This window comes from Sciurus carolinensis, chromosome 17 (genome assembly GCF_902686445.1).
Source record: "Sciurus carolinensis chromosome 17, mSciCar1.2, whole genome shotgun sequence".
Lineage (NCBI taxonomy): Eukaryota > Metazoa > Chordata > Mammalia > Rodentia > Sciuridae > Sciurus > Sciurus carolinensis.
The window spans coordinates 30,194,202-30,202,590 of record NC_062229.1 but is presented as its reverse complement, the minus strand read 5'-3'; positions in this window follow the sequence as shown (position 1 = coordinate 30,202,590).

The following is an 8,389-nucleotide window of genomic DNA, read 5'->3' as shown; positions in this document are numbered from 1 at the left end:
TTGTGTGTATAAGAGAGAAAGAAGGAGAGAGAGGGAGAGAGAATTGTTTTTTTAAAAAAAGTACATGAAACCCATCTGTGCTTTATGTGACAATGTGTCATTCTTCTCTAGGAAGCTTGTTGGAGTTGAATTATTTCTAAACCTCAATATGTTGAGTCAGAATTTCTAACACCCAATGCAGACTAAAGCAAATGTGTCCCTTTATTCCAAAACAAGCCATCATTTGCTCCTTAACTGTATTGTTTTTTGAGACGGTATCTTGCTATCTTGCCCAGGTTAGTTTTGAACTCCTGGACCCAAGCGATCCTTCTGCCTTGGCCTCTGAGAAGCTGGGACTACAGACACCTGGCATGGGACTCAGTTAAGTGCTCCAGCACTGAGCCTCACCCGCATCTTTGCCCCTGAACCGTTTAGTAATGGTTGGTAGCCACCACAGGATGCAGTTCACCTCTGCACTTATGCCCTGTGTCACCCACCTGACTCCTTTGTTCTCTTACTCATAAGGTGTTAACTGAGCACCTATTGCAAAGCCTACTTTATGCTCAGGGCTGCTTGCTAGAGATACAAAGAGGAACAGGACAGGGTCTCTTCCCTTACCCTGACTGTCTGCCTGTTCCCACTCTCTTTAGGGAGTAGGCAGTCATCAGCTAACAGGAGTGACCTGTCTAACCTCTGTCCATGGAGCTCTGCTCCTGTCTCTCTCTCCTAGCATTTCTGCCTTTTCCAAGTACCTGCCAGGGCCAGGTGCATCAGGCTGGGTAGCCCATCTGCAGACACAGCCCTGCCTAGTGGGCAGTCTTTGAGTCTTTGGTCTCAGGACTACATTCTAGTTCATTAATTTATCCAAAGTATATGTTTTTGCTAGCAAAAATTCCCATGGCAGCTGCATTTCTTGGAGAGAGTGGTGTGTGAGGGTAAAATTGGCAAGACTTTGGGTTAAAATTTTGTGGTGAACTAGAAGACCCCAGATTATTTGGAGTCACACCATCATGGCTTAAACGCTGACCTGCTACTCTCAAGCTGTGTAGCCATAGGCAAGCTATTTCTCAGAGTCCGAGTTTCCTTATTGTTAAAATCAGTGTAATAATGGCAATTATCAAGAATACAAATAATCATAAATGTTGACAAAGAAAAAGGTACACACATACTTTGTTAGTGGAACTGAAAATGGGTGCAATCACTCTGGAAAGCAGTATGGAGATGCCTCAAAAAACTAGGAATGGAACCACCCTATGACCCAGCTGTCCCACTCCTTGGTGTATACCCAAAGGAATTAAAATTAGCATACCCCAGGGATGCAACCACATCAATGTTCATAGCGGCCCAATTCACAAGAGCCAAGCTATGGAGCCAACCTAGGTGGCCTTCAACAGATGAATGGATGAAGAAAAATGTGGTATATATACACAATGGAATATTATCAGCCATAAAGAAGAATGAAATTATGGCATTTGCTGGTAAATGGATGAAGCTGGAGAATACCATGCTAAGTGAGATAAGCTAATCCCCAAAAGATGGAGGTTGAATGTTTTCTCTGATATGCAGAAGCTAATCCAAAACAAGGAGGGAGCAGGGGTAGTGGGGGAAGGATAGAAAGAAAGAAAGGAGGAGAGAGAGAGAGAGAGAGAGGGAGAGAGAAAGAGAGAGAGAGAGGGAGAGAGAGAGAGAGAGAGAGAGAGAGAGAGAGAGAGAGGAAGTAAAAATGAAAGAGAAAAGAAAAAAAGAAAGGGGAGGGAATTTCATCAAAATAGAGGAAAGATCAGTAGACTAGACAAAGAAAGAAGGGAAGAAGGGACAGGGAAAGGGAAGAACCATGAATTGAATGGATGGAAATTTCATTTGAGTGTGCATGGAGGTGGCACGGTGGGTTCCAGCATCAGGTGTGTCCACGGAACACTAATTTAAAAAAAAAAAAAAATTGAACTGTAGATGAATTGGAAAGGGATCATGGAGTGGAGGGAGGGAAGTGGGGAGAGGGATGGAGTGCTGGGGACTGAATTAGAGCAGGTTGGGTTCCATGCTTTTGTGATTATGTCAGGGTGTATCCTGATGTTGTATCATAACTAAAAAGAATAAGTAAAAAACAATTTTAAATAGGGAGGAAAAAGAAAGAAAAAAAATCAGTGGAATAGATCATTATGGCAAGACCAGTGTGTGACTAGCCACATGCAGAACACTTCACACAGTGGCCCAGACTAAGCAGTGAGGTTACTAAGAATGTAACCTCTCTCCAGGGCTTTGCTGTCATGCCGTAGTTCCCCTGGAATTCTCTTTATGCTCTGTTGTCCTCTTCTCATTGCAACCTGCTCCCTTTGCAAGGATTTCTGAGTGACAGTGTCCTTTTCTGTTTCAACCTGTTGGGAAATCTTCTCCCTTTCCTCTTCTGAAAGATCCTTTTATTATGCTTAGAAAAAAAAAATTAAAAGTCAAGTGTTATGGGCTGAACTGGTCCCTCCCCCTGCAAAATTCATACATTGCTGCCCTACTCACCATGTGCCTGTATTTGGAGACAGGGTCTTTAAGGAGACAACTCAGGTTAAATGAGGTTATAAGAATGCAGCCCTAAGCTGATAGAACTGATGTCCTTACAGGAAGAGAGATACCAGGTGTGTGCATGCACAGAGAAAGGCCATGTGAGGACACAGGAGACATGGCCACTGCAAGACAAGAGGCCTCAGGAGGAGTCAAACCTGTTGGAACTTTTGTTTTGGATCTGCAGCTTCCGAACTATGAGAAACAACCTGCTATTGTTTAAGCCACCTAGTCTGTGGTATTGTGTTATGGCAACCCAAGCAGCTAAAAGTTTGAGGTTGATAAATCAGGGTGGAATTCTTTCTTCTAGTTTATGGACTGAAGGCTATTTGTTTAACTTACTGCAGCAAAGAAGGACACCTGCCTTAGGTATCAGGGAGAATTTTCATACAGGAGAGTTGAGAAGAGTTCTATGGAGGATTTGGGATTGTGCTGAATGATTTGAAGACAGATACAGGAAGCAGGGTCAGTTCTGGTCAGATACTACTGAGAGGTAGGGACAATTCAGTGATTGGCTGTCTTAATGAATTTCTTCTTCTAATGGGCAGAGGATTGAGGGCTAGAGTCATCATCGGACAAGAAGCAACCATTGCTCATATTAATCAGAAGTGGAGGTGTGGATCATTTTGTGATTGAGGAGTGGTCTTGTGTAAGCCTGCTGCAAACATGGTCACTGTGTTTCCTTGTCTGTGTATTGCTGATGTCCGCATGGGAGCATCACAGTCTGCACTTGACAAGCAAGTTTTCACCGTTCTTTTCTCATACTGGAGAATCCCATACAGTATACTCCACCAGTGGCAACAGCGAATGGGATAGGTTAGCCACAGTTTACCAAGCACTCCCATGGGCACCAGGAGCTTTAATCTTCAACTCTCTATTTCAGGGGAGCAAACTGAGGCCTGAATTGGTTACTGAGGAGTAATTCGAGGCCACTCAACTGGTAGGTTGGCATGGAGGTTCTCCCAGGTCAGAAATATACCTACATGCTGTGTCTGGCCTTGGAAACCAGGGCTGCTTCTCTCAGGTTATGGAGCCTAGAGCAGATGCCTTCATGGCCTGAAGACTTAGAGTGGACAGCCACTGATTCTTCCCGAAGGACTTCCTTCTTGGCCCTGGAAAGGGTCAACTGCTGGGAACAGGGAAAGATTGGGCCAGGGACCCATTTCCTATGTGGAAGCCTTGGAGCTCCCCCTTCTGGTTGTCAGGTGAACTGCTGCCCCAGACCAGGGCTAAGAAAGACCAGGGCGGCCAGGGGCTTTCTGAGGCCACAAGTGCCAGGGGTTGAGCCCCTAAGTAAAGCCCCATGCATACCATGGTCAGAGACTCATTTGACCTTCATCCTGTAGGCCTGCAGTGCCAGGTGTTCTCCACCCTTGCTAGAGGTGAGAAAGTAGGGATCAAGTCAGAATTTACCATGAAAGGTACTGATGCTGAGCTTCTAGACTTGGTCCTGGGATCGACTCCGTATTACAGTCTCCCTTCCACTTCTGAATGTGCAATGACTTTCTAAAGTACTCCCAGTTGTGGATTTTTTTTTTTTTTGGTGGTGCTGGGGATTGGTGAACCCAGGGCCTTGTACATGCGAGGCAAGCTCTCTACCAACTGAGCTATATCCCTAAGTTCTAAAGTACTCCCAGTTTTATAAGAATTTTCACATTCATGATCTCAAATCACACAAACCCTGTAAGACAGGTTTATTAGGCATGGAAGTTTCCATTTTAAAACCAAGTAGGCACAAAGGTAATAATAGGTAAAGCACAGTAATATCCACCATTTACCATATGCTAGGCTCTGACCTGAGTGCTTTCTATTGATCTAGTTTAATTCTTCCAAAACACGAGTACTGTCTCCATATTAAAGATGAAGGCAATGATGTACAGAAAAGTTGAGTATCTTTTCCAAGATCACACAGCTCAGAAAGTGGAGATACCATCTGAGTCTGAATCCAAACTCTTACTTGCCACACTGCACTGACAAGTGTGACTCAGTTCAAGCCCTGGTTTGCTAATTGGATGGGCAGAAACTGGAATCTTCTCTGACACCTTGGACAATGTTCTTTCTACCAAGTCTTCTCACACAGGTGTCCTGTGCAGTCCCACTTACTTTGAATCATGCACCTCTTATAAACTGGTCAGCAGGGACTAGAAGTCCTTCTTTCCTAAGCCTCTGCCTGGCACATATACTTGCACAGGTGACAATAACTTATCAAGTGTTAGGGGACAGGTAATTCATCAAGCCAGCCAAAGGCAGAAAAATTAGATAAGGGGTCCACTTAACTGTGAGGGAGGCAGAGATTCATCCAGTGGACATGGAAATGAAAAGGACAGAGGGCTTGGTGGGGAGAAGTGGGCATCCATGAGGTCCTCAGGGTGAGCTCCCCAGTGTCCTAGGGAATGTCCCCAGGGTCTCTTCACTTTTTGAGTAAGGCAACCAAACCAGAGGGCCAAAACTGGATCCTGTGCTTTCTGAATTTACCACTGGAAGTACAGATGAGGAAACTGGTTGAGCCAAATTGAGGGTTCTTAGACTCCAGCTTTTTGCACCTCCATCCCTAAAGTGGGCGCTGGAGACTCCACATGGTCAGTAACCAAGGTACTAAACAAATCTTACTCAGGTGACAGCTGGGCTGAAGGAATAGCCAGAACCATCTTCGGGCACACCCTTCTCCCAGATAGCTGACACATGGGACTTCATGAAACTGCTGATCTCCCACTTCTTGAGTAGCATCACTTCCTCCAGAGCCGTCCTTTGCTCAGGGTGATTGATTTGGAACAATAGGTCACGCTGGGTTTCAATAGATGACTTCATTTGGAGTTCCCCCTTGAGTGAATATACAATCACATACAACTAATGACTTGTCAATAGGGATGGCACATGCAATAGCAGTCCCATAAGATGATTCTGCCTAGTGACGTCCTAGCCGTCTTAATTTGCATAAATGCACTCTATAATGTTTGCACAATGACAAAATCGCCTAATGGCTCATTTCTCAGAACATATCCCCGTCATCAAGAGACACACAACAGTACATCGTATGTGCTTTCTCTTTGCAGTGTGTAAGAGCTGTATATGTGAACTGACAGAGAGTGGAAACTGACGGCTATTTGGAAAACGATTTTTAGTCACTCTCCCCAGGAAAGTGCATGAGAGGCAGGTTCTGACTGACTGAAGTGCTGATCTCTAACATGTTCCTACTTTGCACAATGAAAGGAAATGATCATACCTGCCATGGAAACTCTCCAGCTCTGTACAACCAGGTGCTAGCGCTCTGCTGGCCAGAGTACCCACTCGGAGTGGAGTCATAAAATTCTCTTCCAGACTTACCAGAGGGAGCATGGTGTTGGGGGTGCAGAACTTTGAATTCCGGGGATTCCACCTAGAAGCCTTTGTGAGACACACCTATGTCATATTCTGTGAGGGATGGAAGATTGTGACTCAAGGAAAAGGGTGAGAGAAAAAAATAAAAGAGGAAAGAAACGATTTCCAGGTAACACAGACAGTAAGAATGCCTAGAGGCCCCTCTCTTGATGCAGAACACTTAAGATTCTAATGATTTTAAAATACATTTTTAAGTGAATGGCTGATCACAAGAGAGGTAAGGGAAATTCTCAGAAGCCAGAATGCAGAGTGGCGAGAAAGCTAAGTCTGTGCTGACCCTGGGCCCTTTACCTGTTTTTTTTTTTTTAAATTATTTATTTATTTATTTATTATTCTTAGTAAGTACACAACAATTTCATTTGAGAACAGGAAAAAAATGTGAACATTTCAGCATAATCTCAGTAAAGTAATATGTGGTATTGAAATTTATTTTCATTATCTTTTTTTTTGACAGTGATAAATATTTTAAAAAATTCTTTTTCATACATGGCCTGGTTTTGATGGGTCATGTATGTTTAGTGTGGAAGATGAACACCTGTATAGTCTGAACTGGGAGAGGTGGGGGTTCTGTATGCAGCACCCCCAAAGGTTATCCCCTCAGTGAATGGACCAGGAATGCCACCTCACCCCCACACAGAGGGGAGACTGTATGAGCATGCATCTATGTAGGCTTCAACTCCAGAGAGAAGAAAAGTCTTCCTAAAACTCCCAACCCCAAGAAAGTTCCAAGTAATGTGAGATCACAACCCCCAAATCCCAAACACCCAAGGAACAGAGCCAGCGTGGTCCGAGTCAGCAAAAACACCAAACCTTAAGACCAGACCCACGAAGATTTCAGATACAGAAGTTGTAAATAAAGAATATACAATTAGTATGTGAATGCGTTTAAAGAAATAAAGGAAGACACTGGGATATGACGAAGACATACAAAGCTATCACATGTAGTTTGGATGACATGAAAGTGATCAAACACATTCTCAAAATCAAATATACAGAATGACTGGAAATATGAAATCAACAGGTAAGCAGTAGATCAAGCTTGGGTGAAGAAGAACTGACGAACTTTAAGATGAACGAAAGAACGTTAACCAGAATGTGGTGCAGAAAGACCAAAGGGTGGAAAATATGAAAGAGATTAGGAGACCGGAACGCAGAATAAACCACTGCCTGCGTGTGTCTAAACAGTCTCAGAGGATGACGATGGGGGACAGACACTAGGATGTCCCCAATCATCCCCACCTCCCAGGATTCCTGCCTTTGTGTAATCCTGCCTGCTGGAGTGTGGGCAGAACCTACAGCTTGCTTCCATCCACTAGAATACAGAGAAACCACAGCAGGCCTTTCCAACCATGTCAAGAAGGCTGTAATTTCTGTCTTGCTAACAAACTCTCTTGCTAGGCTACTTCCCCACAGGGACTGATTAGGAATGGCAGCTAGTGCCTCTTGGGAACTCATATGCTATGCTGGAAAGGAACCCCAGGGACAGGAGAAGGTTGAAATTGCCTTAATTTTAAGAGGCAGATGTTTCCTGGTGGGACAAGAAATGGGCAAGATGTCTAGTGGCATTTCTAATGTTTTGGAGTCAGGGAATAATGAAAATATGAAAAATGAAAAGGAGGAAAAGGTCACACTTTGTAAGAAGGTCTGAAGAGAAGCAGGATGACGTTTTAAGCCAAGAGATTTCCAAGGTTAGGTGAACACACAGACCTTTGCTCTCTGCTGAGAAAATCCAATCATAGCAATGAGTTGACTCTTCAACAGCTGAACCTCCGCTCCTTCACTCAGAAGCAACTGCTAATATCATTTTTACAGAGTGCCATTGTGGGGAAAATATAATTTGGAAAACAAAAAGCTTCTCCTAACCCAGAAAATCTCTCCAAAAAGATAGTAGAGGAAGAAAACTGTTTTATTATTGAATAAGCATTAAACTAGAAACTCTGAGTGGTCAGAGATTGCAATGATAGAAAGCAATCTCACCATTTTAAAATTATAATTATTATTTTTTATGACTCCTTTTAAAAATTTTTTGTTCTAATTAGTTATAAATGACAGTAGAATGCATTTATACATTTTGATAAATCATACATAAATGGAGTAAAATCTCTCATTTATCTGATTGTACATATTGTAGGTTCATATTGGTCATGCAGTCTTATGTGCACATGAGGTAATAATATCTGTTTCACCTTTTTCTTTTTTTAAGTAGCCAAGTAGATTCAATCCATTTCAGAAACATTCTCAAGCTAAACAATGATGATGCCAAGGAAGAGAACTTCACAACCCCTTTTCCATCCTATCTTTATCATCTTTTCTTTATTCATGAGACCTGGGTTGGTTTTATCTGGTGGAGAGATAAATTTATTGTTGCAAATGAAATCAAGGGACCCCTGGAGGTAAGGCTTGTACATTTCCATAATAATTAGGATGCAGAGACTGTCTCCCTTGATGTTTCTTTTTCATAAAAGATGTGCAGAGGTCC